The 14,927-nt window shown below is 32.0% G+C and overlaps 1 protein-coding gene across 2 annotated transcripts in view; it reads left to right on the top strand.

The window, feature by feature from the left end:
• Nucleotides 1-14,269: 14,269 nt before the first annotated feature.
• LOC115886861 (poly(rC)-binding protein 3) overlaps nt 14,270-14,927 on the top strand; it is a 713,764-nt gene continuing 713,106 nt past the window's right edge. For both annotated transcript variants that reach the window (XM_030906168.1, XM_030906167.1), the window contains exon 1: nt 14,270-14,560. The gene's annotated coding sequence lies outside the window, so the exon portion shown is untranslated. The remainder of the gene's footprint in view (nt 14,561-14,927) is intronic.

Here is a 14,927-nt window from a genome sequence, read left to right as displayed (position 1 = left end):
GTTCTACAAACTTGAAAATAATTTCCAGCAATTTCCCATAGCCTCTTTAGTTATAAATATTTTTTTCCGCAGCCGCTACGGCTAATACTTTCCGAGATGCAGCCGAGAGCTATTCTTAGTGGGACACCCTGTACTTATAAATTGTTTCTACAAAGTTGATTTGTAATTACTGAATGCATATACTGAAAAATTGATACACCAAATCCATCATTATTGTCCATTAGCTTTGAGTGAAAAAAAAAGCTTTTGGTGAGTGGTGCCACTAAGAACTATACATATCGTAAGCATACTTTTCCATTACTTCTACTTTATAAACTTTTACAAAATTTGTGTAATATTTTGTTAAATAAAAAAAATTATTTCATTTCAATAGTGGTATCTGTAATTGAAAATTTCAAAACTGTAAACACTGCTTTAGACAACTAATGAAACTTTCACATAGTTCCCGGGTCAACAAAGTTGTCTCGGCTAACTCTAATTTAATTAATTTTCATACATTGAACTATACTATCCGTCAGAATGAACATTGATATAAATTAATTACTTGTTTTTGATTTCTGTGATAATCATATCTTATATTTTTCTTAGGAATATTATTGTACCATTCTTATTTATTATTCTTTAATTTTTTTAAGATAATTTACTTAAGAGTCCATTTCACTAGAGCGAAAAAGTAGCAAAATAAGCGTTCGGCATTTAACGTTTTATGTAAAACTGGCTAGGTATTTTTACACAAATGAAGAAGGAAATTAAAAATAAAGGATTATACTATATCCGTATTTTTAGACAACTTTTTTTTTAAGATTTTGCTAGCCAAACATCAACAAAATATTCCTTGTGTTTGGAGTAAATTTTCTCGAAAATCAAGACATAATTTAAAATTCAGTTACAATGCGGAAATAGATTGAAGTTTTGTGATTACAGTGATATATAATTTATATGGTTTTGTTACAAATTATTCTCTTTTTTATGGCAAATGCTGAAGCTCTGCAAACCTTAATCAAGCCTTAATCCAAGGACGTGTGTTTGGAATTTTAGGTGTGGCTTAACACGACAGGATCGGGCTAAGCTTTAGGCAGATTTCTGAAATATAATATATATTTCCTTCGACCACACACCCGCTTTACTCTACCCCTGAGAGCGACCCGAACAGTACAGCGTAATAGAACTCTTAAATATAACCAAGGTACAGTAACCGGTATAAGACGAATCTTTTATTTTTTGAGAAATAGGAACCACATGTATCTATAGGAAGTAGCATGCAACTGATTACTGATAGATTTATCGTTAAATCGCGTAATGTATATGCAATATCTAATTGTGTTTACCCAACCATCGGGCTAACCAAGCTGGACGTGTGTAGCCTGTAGTAGATTGAGTTTTAATCATCTTCTGATGATGCTAACATAGTTAGCGAAATACGCGTCCAGACTAAAAGTAAAAGTGTTTTGGTGTATTGTGTTGATTTAGTGTTTTATTTTGCTGTGTAATACCAAAGCTTCCAACCCCCAACTATTTTACCCCCATCTGCTTTAGTTTGTTTAAAAGTAAAAGTAAAGTAAAGATTTCAGTTAACATCTCCTTTTTGCTGCCAGGGGCGCTATTCTGTAAAATCGTCGGTATCGGTAAGTTACAACAGCTCTCGGCACGTATTTGTATATAGAAAAATGTGTTCATTGTTAGTTATCATAGTTACCGATCGGTCAATGGCAAATTTGTACCGACGAAAATCGGTATCTCTACCGTGCCCTTGTTAATCTCACGGTAGAGATACCGAGAGTTGTCGGTACAAATTTGCGATATCTGACGATTGTACAGAATAGCGCCCCAGGGCTAATCTGGACGGGGCCTACTTTGTTTACGCGGAATCCGAACCGCGGTCCTCGGCCATATCATGGTCAATGGCCTACAGACTTGGCAAGTGTCTAAATCGACTCTTACTCACGAGATATCCGATCTCATCCGGCCTCGAACCGGCGTGAATGAGCAGTGGGTGTCAATAGATTTTACACTTTTGCCTTTTTTTGGACAACAGCACGATACAGAGTTTCGAACCGATCACCCGTCCATCCACTAGTATCGCTTTACGTCGCTTAACTTCGGTGTTCTAATGGGAACCGGTGTTTCGACATAGCTAGGCCGTTGCCTTTAGTTTGCTTAGATTAGAAAAAAAATGTAAATGGCAATTTCTTGGTCGTTTTCCCTTCAGTTCTTCTTTGCACTTTAATATCTTTACTGTAGTACAAAGTAAATTTAAAAAAATCAATTGATTTAATTATACGTTCTTATTAAATTTCCATGAAATAAGTATTGCTTTTGTTGTGAATAATTTTAAATTACCGCTGTAACAAAAAAATTGGTGTACACTACGTTTGCATATTTGAAGTAACTTAATTAACAAAACATAATTAAATTGAAGGATTCAAAGGACATGTTTGAAAAAGTGTAGTTTGAGCTGTTGAAAATGTAATAAATTAAAAATTAATAAATAATTTTATTCACTTTCACAACATTTGTATTAAAATGAGCATTTGCCCGGCTGGGCACTTCAATACCTAATTATTATGTATAGTCTATACACAAATAATAATTATTAATTAAGTAATTATTATGTGTAGTCTATACAGTGTGCTAAAAATTCGAGGTACGAGCATTGATATCTCGGAAACCGTAATAGATACGAAGATTGTTAAATTGGGGCAAAGTTGCTCCTTGGGATGTTCAGCAAGATGCCATCAAAAAAGTTTTAAACGTTTCAAGGATTGCTGAGTTTTTTAGAAAAAATGATTTTGAAAATAAATTTTATTTTTTCCTGTAGTTACTTTTTAGAAAATCTTTCAACAAAAAATATTTGTTGCACATTCTCATAACCACATTATTAGGGCTATATAGTATTTTTAGATTTTCAAATTAGCTAATAATCTGTGAGATACAGCGGCAAACTTACTATTTTTAAATACGGACCTGCATTTTATATTTCAGGTTTTCAAAGAACTCGGTCTCCCGAATACAATGATATAAGACACTTTATACTTTTTTCCGTTTTGGGTGCTTTAACAACAACAAAACTATTTAGTTATTATTTAAAATAATTTCAAGTCCGACTCTAGTTTTTTTTTTAATTAATTAATCTGATTATATTCATCGCAACAATATTGATCAGCGCTAATTAACATTGAATATGGAAAATCGAGCCCATTGAAAGATTCAAATAAATAATATCCAGGTCAGCAATTTGAAGATATTAGTTTTTATTTTTTTATTGTGAATTTGGAAATCTCAGGGTAGGATCTAATAATATGCATCATATTAATTGTAGTTATTATAAATAAATCAACCTCTGCAAACTAGTTTCTAATGCTCTACATGTTCGCAATGTCTACCCTCCCTATCGCACAAATTTAATTTATGTTCAATTTTATTTATAGCTTTTTGAACTTTCTTCTTATACTTCCAAATGTATTTTATTCTCTTTATTGTAAATATTGAGATGTATTGATTTCACTTTTACAAATAACGTCAAGTAATATCCCACCCTCCTTGGCGACAGGTCAAGGAACCTCGCCATTATACTGCTCTACCATTTCCAATCCATCTTCCGGGGAAATGATTTGATTGTTTATATTATATTATATTTATATTGTTATTTATTATTTTATTGCATTTGATTTTCCGTATTCAATGTTTACCCCACGTTATTGTTAAGTTTCAAAGCTTATCAATATTGTAACGATGAATCGATTAAATATTTAAAAAAACAGAGTCGGACTTGAAATATTAGTTTAAATAAATTCCAAATGTTCAAAACAAAAAAAAATGTTAAGTATGGCATATCATTGTACTCAGATTTCTTTCAAAACCTGAAACAAAAAAGCGCAGGTCCGTATTAAAAAAAATAAGTTGACCACTATATCTCACAAATTATCAGCTATAATATTAGTTTAAATAAATTTTGTCCAAATGTTCAAAACAAAAAAAAATATTAAGTATGGCATATCATTGTACTCAGATTTCTTTCAAAACCTGAAACAAAAAAGCGCAGGTCCGTATTAAAAAAATAAGTTGACCACTATATCTCACAAATTATCAGCTAATTTGAAAATTTAAAAATACAGATAGCCCTAATAAAGTGGCTATGAAAATGTGCAATTAGTTTTTTGATTTTCTAAAAAGTAACGACAGGAAAAAAGAAAATTGATTTAAAAAAAAATCCGTTTTTTCCAAAAAATTCAGCAACCCTTAAAATTAAAAAAAAAATGTTGATGGCATCTTGGAGGACATCCCAAAGCGCAACTTCGCCCCTATTTAACCATATTCGTATCTATTACGGTTACCGAGATACCAATGCTCGTACTTCGAATTTGTAGCACCCTGTTTTGTAATATCTAATGAGTATAATATATTAGTTAGCATCTAATTAATAAATAATTTGTTTTACATTCACAAAATTTGTATTAATTAAAATATCAATATTTTTGATAAATACGTGGACAGCTCACAAATACACGTCGTATCATTACGTATTTCTAAGCCGTAGACTGTCCTTACCACTTGTCGTCTCGCTAGCTTGTGTGTCACGGCCTTGAATTTTTACTCCCAGCGCGTAAAAAAAAGCACTTCAAAAGTTTTTTTTTCTATAACCTAAGGAGAAGATTCTTTATTTAATTTTTTTCGCTCTTATATTTTTTATATGTATATGTATATTTTTTATGATGAAACATTTTAAATATGCCATAACCTTTTTTCTGTTAGAGATAACATACAGAGATTGGATGAGTAATAACAAAATTTCTAAAACATAATATAGCACATTGTGCCGTAAAAGGTAGAATTTCTCTACGAAGTTCTTACTGTTTATGGAGCCTTTTGTGTTTTAAAGAAAAATTTAATGCAACAATAAAAACAGAAATGTATATCTCGCGCAAAAGTATTCTTATTAAAGAACCTCTTCTATGAAGAATAAGGATGATGTTTAAGGTAATGTTACTTTTTTAAAAATAATAAGGGAAAGCAAATAACATTTTTTTGATACCATTTTAGAAATAGATTTTATGATTTTAACTTTCTTTATAATTGCCTTCTTATTTTTCACATAAAAACATGAGATTTGGCTTGAGTATGTTTGTATATGACATAAATCAGGATTGAAGTATTCAATTGTTTTCAACTTTTGAATTTTAAATGGTTCCTTCCGTAGTTTTTGTTTTACGCGAGAGAAAATGACATTATGAATAGAATGGCATATCATATGTCAACTTTTGACGTTTTCGCTGAAAAATAGTGTTTTAAATTTCAATATAGAGTTCATAATGACATTTGAATAATATAATAATAATAATGAAACACTATGTCGATATGATGTGATACCAATTTATTCTTAAAAAAATCGTTTTCTAAATATTTATACTATAATATTTAGAAAATGACTAAAAATACGATTTGCGCATCTGTTAACCAGACAGGAGAAGTCACGAAAAATTAGACGATTAAATCAATTTGCCAAGACTCCTTGACTAAAGATTAATTATTTTAACACAGTCATGAACCTCTAGTTAAAATTCTATTTTTAAGTGAGAATGTCAAAAGTTGAGATATAAAAAGTAATAGAATAGAAACATTGTCGTGGATATATGAAAAAATAATGACATAGGTGTCGAGCTCTATAGGGATGTTCGGTCCTAAGATTTCAGTACCGGAATGCGGTATCACGAAGTACCGGTCCTACAACGGGTATACCGGTTCCAACCATTATATCAGTGGGACCGATACTGAACCGGTATACCGGATGGACCGAAAGACCGGTTAGTTGAACTGGAATATCGGAAAGACCTAAATAACAGTTTTGGTTGTGATGCCAGTGAGCATATACAGGGTGTCCCAGAAATGAGTGCAGATATTTTAAGGGGTGGTAGATCTGGTCAAAACAAACATATTTTCTCTTTACCATTTTTAAAATAAATTGAAAATAACCGAGTTATTTAACTTTGAAAATTTAAAAAAATAATTGCAACATTTTGAGAACCGCCGGCAGATATCGCCAACTACATCCAATTACCTGGATCAAGCCCGGATTTCAGTTAATTCGACGCACTGTATTGCCATATGGACAAGAAAGTATATGTTAAAAGTAAGTCATAAAATTACAACATCTGAGGAGTTTGCAGAGAGGCATTACATTTTTAAGATTGTGATATTATTACATAAAACAAATTAAAAGTTAAATGTTTAAAAGTTAAAAAAGTTAAATTAAAAAACTTTCCCAAGATTAAAAAAGATACTTATGACAGATCGATGTAACTGTGACTGTTCTCTTTTTCGATATACACTTAACTAAAATACACTTCACTGTGCTGCTTTACTTGTACATGCTATTATAATAACTCCTAAAATAACAGTACCCATTTTTAACACATTATTTTCATATAGGCTTCATCACAATTTGAACCACTAATTTACAAAACACCTTGAAAAGCACACATTACTTTAAAGACCTTTCTGAATGAATAAATGTTGATAATTATTGTCTCTTACCGCCACTTTCCGAACTACCTTCAATCTAAGAAAATACATGTTTTACTCAACAAATTTAAATACGCATTTTGGTTTTTCGCAATTTTTTCTATGTATTTCGACAATTCCATCGACATCCCAACCGTCGCGTCGGCCAAGAGAGCCGCGCATTACTGGCAAAGTTTACTAAATAATATATTTATATTTTTTATATTTTATTTAGTAAACTTTGTCAACTACTCCTTTGTCGCGCCGCCGTGTCGAGCTTGCGTCATGCGAGGTTGCCGTAGTTTCAACAATTTCAAATTCAAGACACTCGAAGCAATCAAATTCTTATTAAATTTTAAAAATAAAGCAGAAAAACATGAAAGGAAACAAACAAAACACAAATGAATTGGTTATTGATAAGGTCACAAAAAAGAAATTTCTAAAATGTTTATCGTAATTCAGAATTCAATATATCGAAAACAGCCCGACGAATAATCAATTCATTTTTGTTTTGTTTGTTTCCTTTCATGTTTCTCTGTTTTATTTTTAAAATTTAATACGAATTTGATTGCTTCGAATGTCTTGAATTTGAAATTGTTGTAACTACGGCAACGTTGCTTAACATCGTCGTCTGACGCAAGCCCGCCACGACGGCGCGGTAACCGGAACCGGCGACTCAAAGGACCAGTTCACACGCGGCACTCTTGACTGACGGTTAGGCTGTCGATGGAATTGTCGAAATACATCGAAAAAATAGCGAAAAAACAAAATACGTATTTAAAATTGTTGAGTAAAACATGTATTTTCTTAGATTAAAAGTAGTTCGTAAAGTGGCGATAAGAGACAATAATTCTCAACATTTATTCATTCAGAAAGGTATTCAAAGTAATGTGCGCTTTTCATGGTGTTTTGTAAAACAGTGGTTCAAATAAAACAGAGAAACATGAAAGAAAACAAACAAAACAAAAATGAATCGATTATTCGTTGGGCTGTTTTCTAAATTTCTTCAATTGAATTCTAAATTACGATAAACATTTTAGGAATTTCTTTTTTGTGACCTGATTGTGAATAATATGAATCATTTTATTAAATTTGTTTCAAAATAAAGTTATTTTGCAGCATAACAAAGATTTTCGTAAACGTCATGTTTTAGTTCGGTGGTTGTTGTTAAGTTTTCATTGGTAAGTACTAAAAATAATTAATGTGTTTTTTTTCTATAATTATTAATAATGAGCACTGATAAAAGATTAAATTTAACATTCCTAATTTTTTGAGTAGAAATTTATCTATGAATTTATAAATGTAGAACTATGTTCCGCCGAACTATGTAGAATGTGGATAACATAGGAGGTTGCAACACTGCAAGGTTTAGATACACCGTAGAGAAATCTCAGGTGAATAAACAAGTAGCACTAAAATGTTTTTTCAAATTTCCCGGAAAATGTCAAGGAAAATTTTAAATTTTCAACATTTTTTTTTGGCAAAAAAAACCTCATAGGCGTGTTTCTGGGGTTGAACAATACTACCAGTTAAAATATTTGCACTTATTTCTGGAACACTCTGTATAATAGAATAGAATGTTCTCGTGCCTGTAAAGTTCAGTAAATACGGTAAATATCGGCCTGAGTTTTACGGATATTTTAATTTATATAATATACATGAGTGATCCATGAGTAAGATACTTAAGTTGTACTAAAAAAAGAAGACTAGATTACTAGACCAAACTAAACTAGCAATGCCTTAAACATGCATCAAAATAAATTACATTGCATGTTCCTGACCGTATTACACTGAATGATCGAAAAATAAAACGGCATCCATTTGGCTTGTAAATGAACATCGATTACATTCCCCGTACAATTTTACATATAAAATGACAGCGATCTTCATTTTATAGCCATCGCTGACGCAGTCTTTTTTTTCGATCATATGGTACTTAGAGTAGGAAAACACAATCAGCTTTGCACAAAAACCGGTACCGAAATCGTTTTATACAGGTTTTTTGATTTTCATATTATCATGAATCTGTTTTTCTGTGCCGATTGAAACCGATCTTTCAGGACCGATTTAAACCGGACTTGGTACCAAATACCGGTAATGGTACCAAAATCGATCTTCCGGTACCAATACCGAAACCGGTATACCGGTCTTGAAAAAGATGATACCGATACTGAAATATTTCAAAAGTACTGATCCTGGTACCGGTATACCGGAAGACCGAACATGCCTAGAGCTCTATTCAAGTACCTATCTGGTATCGCTTATACAGGGTGGCCCATCAAAAACGTTCCCCAAGGCATAACGGCCAGGGTAATTTTTTTTTTCAGAAAATCCAAAAACACGTCAATTTTGTTTGTGAGGGGGACAACTTTTGCCCCAAAAATAATTGCAAAATCTTCAACCCTCTAAGCCGGGGTGTCATCCCCCAACTGTTTTCAAAGGGGAAGGGGGGTCAAGTGGCACCGCAATGAAAAGAGCTTTCTATTCTCTATATTTCCCCGCTTCGTTTTTGAAAATCGGTCGAGTCATTGAGAAAATATGAAGGATTGAAATTTGAAAAGTTTATTTAAACATTTATCAGACTAAATGATAAGGATAAATTCTTTCGACCAATTTGCTGTTTTTTCTTATTATTTCTAGATGTTTACGCATTTTTTTCACTCAACGAAGACGATTTTTATCGTCGCGGGCTGGTATTTTTGGAAATTCTATTGTGGGTCAGTTTAACAATATTGAGACCGCACCTGATCGTTCAACCTTGTGGCAAGTGAAAAAATGCGTAAACATCTAGAAATAATAAGAAAAAACAGCAAATTGGTCGAAGGAATTTATCCTTATCATTTACTCTGATAAATGTTTAAATAAACTTTTCAAATTTCAATCCTTCATATTTTCTCAATAACTCGACCGATTTTCAAAAACGAAGCGGAGAAATATAGAGAATAGAAAGCTCTTTTCATTGCGGTGCCACTTGACCCCCCTTCCCATTTGAAAAAAGTTGGGGGATGACGCCCCCGCTTAAAGGGTTGAATATTTTGCAATCATTTTTGGGGCAAAAGTTGCCCTCCTCACAAACAAAATTGACGTGTTTTTGGATTTTTTGAAAAAAAAGATATCCTGGCCGTTATGTCTTGCGGAACGTTTTCGATGGGCCACCCTGTATATGTTACTGTAAATGTCCGAAATGCGGTAAAATCTAGAATTTACCAAAAGCAAGTGGTAGTAAAAACCAACAAACCCCACCAAATAACCACCTAAGCAATGCATTAACACCCCCCAAATAACCAGGCTAACCAATGCATTAACGCCCTCCAAATAACCAGTCTAACGGTAAATCCTAGGTTTAGCCCGCTTATCTTAGGTTTTACCGTATTTCGGACATTTACAGTAGCATATATAAAAATTACGATTTAATATCATTCGTCATAACGTTCTTTCTTCTCTTATATTTTTTTTCAAAATTATAATCAATATTCATCTTTATAGAGAAGTGATTGGTTAAGCGATTTTTTCCCAGAAGTAATCCCGCTTTCTAAATATTTTTAATCTATCAAAACTCCATTTTACTCGCGGCAGAGCCACATCCATCTATTCTGGTAAAAAGCTCTTAAAGGATCAACATATACTTCGGGGAACTTGTTTGTTCTAGAAATTGAGGTATAAAAATTCAATTAGTATTTCGCACACCTTAAACTTGAAAACATATTTACCGAGATAAATCCGCCTTTTTCAATAGTAATTAGTAATGTGGAATACCGTATACATTATGTTAAAATAACTTTATTTATTTTTAATAATATTTTTGCTGTATGTTTGTGTACAGGATTTTCACATATTTAGTGCTAAACTTGCAGGATTACATAAAGAAAGTAGTAAGAAAATTTAAATGTATGTACGAAGAAAACGCCAGAAAGATTGAAACGCCAGAGAATTAAATACAAATAAAGAAACGATGATCCAAAAGTTAAGACAAAATAATAGCAGTAGTAACTTGAAAAAGCCTTCTATCTCGAAAAATTAATTTGATATCGCTGCTGAGATGAACCGCCTATTTAAAAATAAACATATTTCTTTAAATTCAAATCACTAATTATTAAGACACTCTGTCTTAATGATGTTAATACATTTTATAACAATTTTGCTTACAGCTTAAACCACTTTATAAATGTAATTTTCCCATATAAAAAATAAATATTAATAATAAATCTAAAAACTGGATAAGTACAGGCATAAAGATATCTAGCAAAACAAAAAGAAATTTATATTATAAAATGAAAAATGGTATTATTGACAGCTCCGTTTATAAAAATTATAGTAGCGTCCTAAAAAAAGTAATTCTAGAAGCTAAAAAGAAATATAATAATGATTGAATAATACAATCAGACGATAAAAGTAAAGCTGTCTGGACACTTGTAAATAAAATTTCAGGGAATAAGAAAGAACATTCTGTAATTGACAATTTTGCGCAAAAATATGATAGTCCTATTTTAATACTTAATCAACTTAATGAATATTTCGCTAATTTAGACATTGATGTTTAACAGGTCTCCAGACTCTAACTTAAATAATACTCAAGTATGCCAGAACTCAATATTTTTCCAACCGACTACCGAATTGGAAGTTGAAAATGTTATCGCTCATTTAAAAAATAAGAAATCTGTCGGAATAGATCAAATACCTACAAGTATATTAAAAGAAAACGCAAATATCATTTCTAAGCCAATAGCGCACATAATAAATTTAATGTTTCTAACAGGGACTTATCCTGAACAACTAAAGATTGCTCAAATTAGGGCAGTTCATAAAAAAGAGAGAGTATCAGATGAAAACAATTACTTATGTGACTTATTTCTATCCTTTCTAACATCAATAAGGTCATTGAGAAAATCATATATGAGAGATTTATAACTTTTATTGAAAATAACAGTCTATTATCCGATCTGCAAAATGGCTTTAGAAGAAACAAATCTACCATTCGTACTATTTATCAATCCCTTTCGAAAGTATTAACCTCACTGAATAACAATAAGATCACCATGGCTTTACTCTTAGACTTATCCAAAGCATTTGATTCCGTTAATCATAAAAAACTATGTAATAAGTTAGAAAATTTTGGTATACGAGGGATTGCTCGTCAACTGGTAGAATCATACTTGGAAAACCGAATACAATGCGTATTTGATGTGGATAAGGATGGAAAAGTGCTGTACTCAAATGAAATTTCAATAAAAAAGGGTGTTCCACAAGGATCGGTTTTAGGACCATTATTGTATATACTATACACGAATGAACTTCCCACTATTTCATCTGAGTATATGGTCATGTACGCGGATGATACTGCTCTGATTTTTAGCGAATCGGACAAAAAAATATTATTGCAAAGAGTGATCGATAATATTAATACGCTAACAGAATATTTCAATGCATATGATCTAACTTTAGGTATTCAAAAAACACAGACTCTTCTGTTTGCAAACCGGTCAAACGATAAAATATCTATACCATATAAAGGGCACAATCTAACTTCTAAAGACGAGGTAGTGCTTCTGGGCTTACACATCGACAAAAAACTAGACTGGAAATGTCACATAGATTTTTTAGCAAAAAAATATTGCCAGTTATTGTTATGCAATGAAAGTTATACGTAACCAAATAAACGAGACAGCAGCATTGAGTGCATATTATGCATATATACATTCACGCTTGAAATATGGAATTGTCTTTTGGGGAAATTCTTCAGATATTAGTAGGATATTGATACTACAAAAAGGCTGATACGAACTATGTATGGAATGCATTCGAAAGATAACTGTAAAGGTGTATTTATCTCAAAAAATATCCTAACTATTATTAGTATTTATATCATGGAATCAGTGTTATTTGTAAGTGATAACAAAGATTTATTTTTAGAATGCAATAGAGATCATAGTCATGATACAAGATTGTACAAAAATCTAAAATCAGAAAAATGTAATTATACATTTATTCAACAAAATGTAAAATTTAATGCTGTAAAAATTTACAATTCTTTTCCCATGGCTATTAGAAACTTGCCAAGAAACAAACTAAAGTCCGCTTTAAGGGGATATTTAGTAAATAAAGCATTTTATTCAGTGCAGGATTTTTTTTTAGATAGCTCAAAGGCTGCTCTAGCCGTCGGAAGTGGATTTTAATTTGAATATTAAAAAAAATGTATTTGTATATTCTAAGTTATATCTAGATTTAAGGAAATTATGTTAGATTTTTCTACCCATACCAATAGCATATTATATTTTTGTTTTTCTTTGTTTAGACGGGATGTTTTTTGGTTTCTAAGTTTTGTGACAAAGAATGTTATTAAAGTTAATGTAAGTGTTTTCTCATTCTTTTTTAATGTTTTCGCATATATTTTGTTTTCCTGTTGTTATTTATGTTCTTTTTTCTTAATTATTTGATCTGACAAAGATAATAATATATGCATGTATATAACATGTGCATGTATTTAATGAATTCGATTTATGCTGTGAATAATTTCTAGTTTAAAATTAAATCTAAATTCAATCGTTTATTCGTGCCGATGTTTTGTTCAGTATGACTTAAGTGTGACAATGAGGGCCTTGTCGCGTGTACTAATAATTTCCAACCGTGCGTGGGCGAATAAATATTATCTCAAAAGGGAAGAAATTGGCACCAAACCTATCAACTCTAGGCGGGTGGCCTCTCGAATCCAGGGACCTCAGTACCTTCAGGTGGGGACCTACTAACTAACAACACCTCTTCAGTTATGAGTGTTTTATGTGTGTTAAATCTCAAACCTTGGTATGAAGACAGTATTTGTATTATTATTATTTCTCTTTAATTAAAGTTCAAAACAGCATAGTTGGATTCTCAGGAATAGTGATTTGGGTTTTCTGTGCTGTGCTATATGTGAGTACGGCATTCCTTTCGGCATTCCTTTCATTTCATTTAACAAAATAAATAGGGCTATTTACAAATTTAGCGTTTCATTTACATAACCTATTCTTCTCAAATTTCTCAAAATATTGCTTCTGTCGAGCGCATCCGAGGTAATCACAATAAAAATATTTTTAACACAACGTAGGTTCTTTTATTTCATTTAATATTTTATATTTTTAATTTCATTTTGTTTTTTATATACAGTTTGCCAAAATATTACCTCTTCAGCTTTGTTGAACGAATAACATGGATTGTTCTACTACACTACTTTATCGTTGACAAACACTGGTTGAATAGCGGCTTCAGTGCTTTTAGTAGCTTTTTCATCCGATTTTAATAGTGTCGATAACTACCTCGTCCTTTCCAGGTGATTTGTTATTTTTCACTTCGAAAAGTGCTTTTTTTTATTATTTCGTATGCAGTTATTTCTGGAACAACTTCAGGGCCTTGGTTTACATTCTTGAATATTTTGGCTTTAATGTTTTTATTGTGTTCTCTGTATAATTCTGCATAAAAATGATTTGTTCAATAGAACAATAGTTCCTAATAATAAACTAACGATCAATAGAATTTTTAATCTACCCCCTACACAACGAAATATTATTGATGAAATACTGCTCGCAAGTCTCGCAATAATAGAGCGAACATAAATCATAGCTCGCTCAGGTGAGTTTTAAACGTCGACGTCCAACCCCCGCGACGCGTCTTCTTCTACATAATTAGATTCTAAATAAAACAAACAAGGACGACGCACGCTGACGACCGGCGTCGCGGCGGCGACGGATCCCAGCATCCCCGTGCGCGCCAATCTCCAGCATCAGTCCAAAGTGGGCATTGGAATTGTACGGTTTACATTTTCCGATCCCGACCTCCCCGTTCCGACAGCCCCGTTTTTCTCTCTCACCTGAGTAACGTGCACCCTAAATACACGCAGCGATTTGTAGGCAGATTTCGTTAGAATCTTTTCAATTTTTCTGATCCTCCGATAGAATTATTCATTCTATAGTAGAATTAATATTAGTGTTGGGGAAAAAGGACATTTTGCCGAAAGTTTTCCAAGTTTAGAAAGTTTATTTCGGTCGAGAGCAGCAGCGAAAATAAGTTCGCGCGACACGACTTGCACGCGGTGAGTATGAAATTCTGTTTACTATTAGCCTTACTACTATGCAAAAGCCGAGCCGGTTCGCTTGGGTTTATATTTATGCTAGTCGAAAGTTCTTGTATGAAATTAATTAGTCTGCGCTTTATATATTTGACCCTTTGATGTTTTAGGGAATATAAAAGTTCTAATTTGGTTTTGGTCGGTTTTTAGCCCAGTAAACAGGCGAAATTATGGTATCTGAAATCTGCAATATTTGTAGTAAACTGTATTTAATACAAAAGAAATGGAAAGTACTAGTACAAAACTTAGAAAAATATTTAAAAATTAAATCCCCATATTTTTATGAGATTTAAGTTTATTTTTTAGTTCTTATTTAAAGCAAAAATAGTGT

This window comes from Sitophilus oryzae, unplaced genomic scaffold, assembly GCF_002938485.1.
Source record: "Sitophilus oryzae breed Bouriz unplaced genomic scaffold, Soryzae_2.0 scaffold_499_pilon_pilon, whole genome shotgun sequence".
Taxonomy (NCBI): Eukaryota; Metazoa; Arthropoda; class Insecta; order Coleoptera; family Curculionidae; genus Sitophilus; species Sitophilus oryzae.
This window is presented reverse-complemented; position numbering and strand designations above follow the sequence as displayed.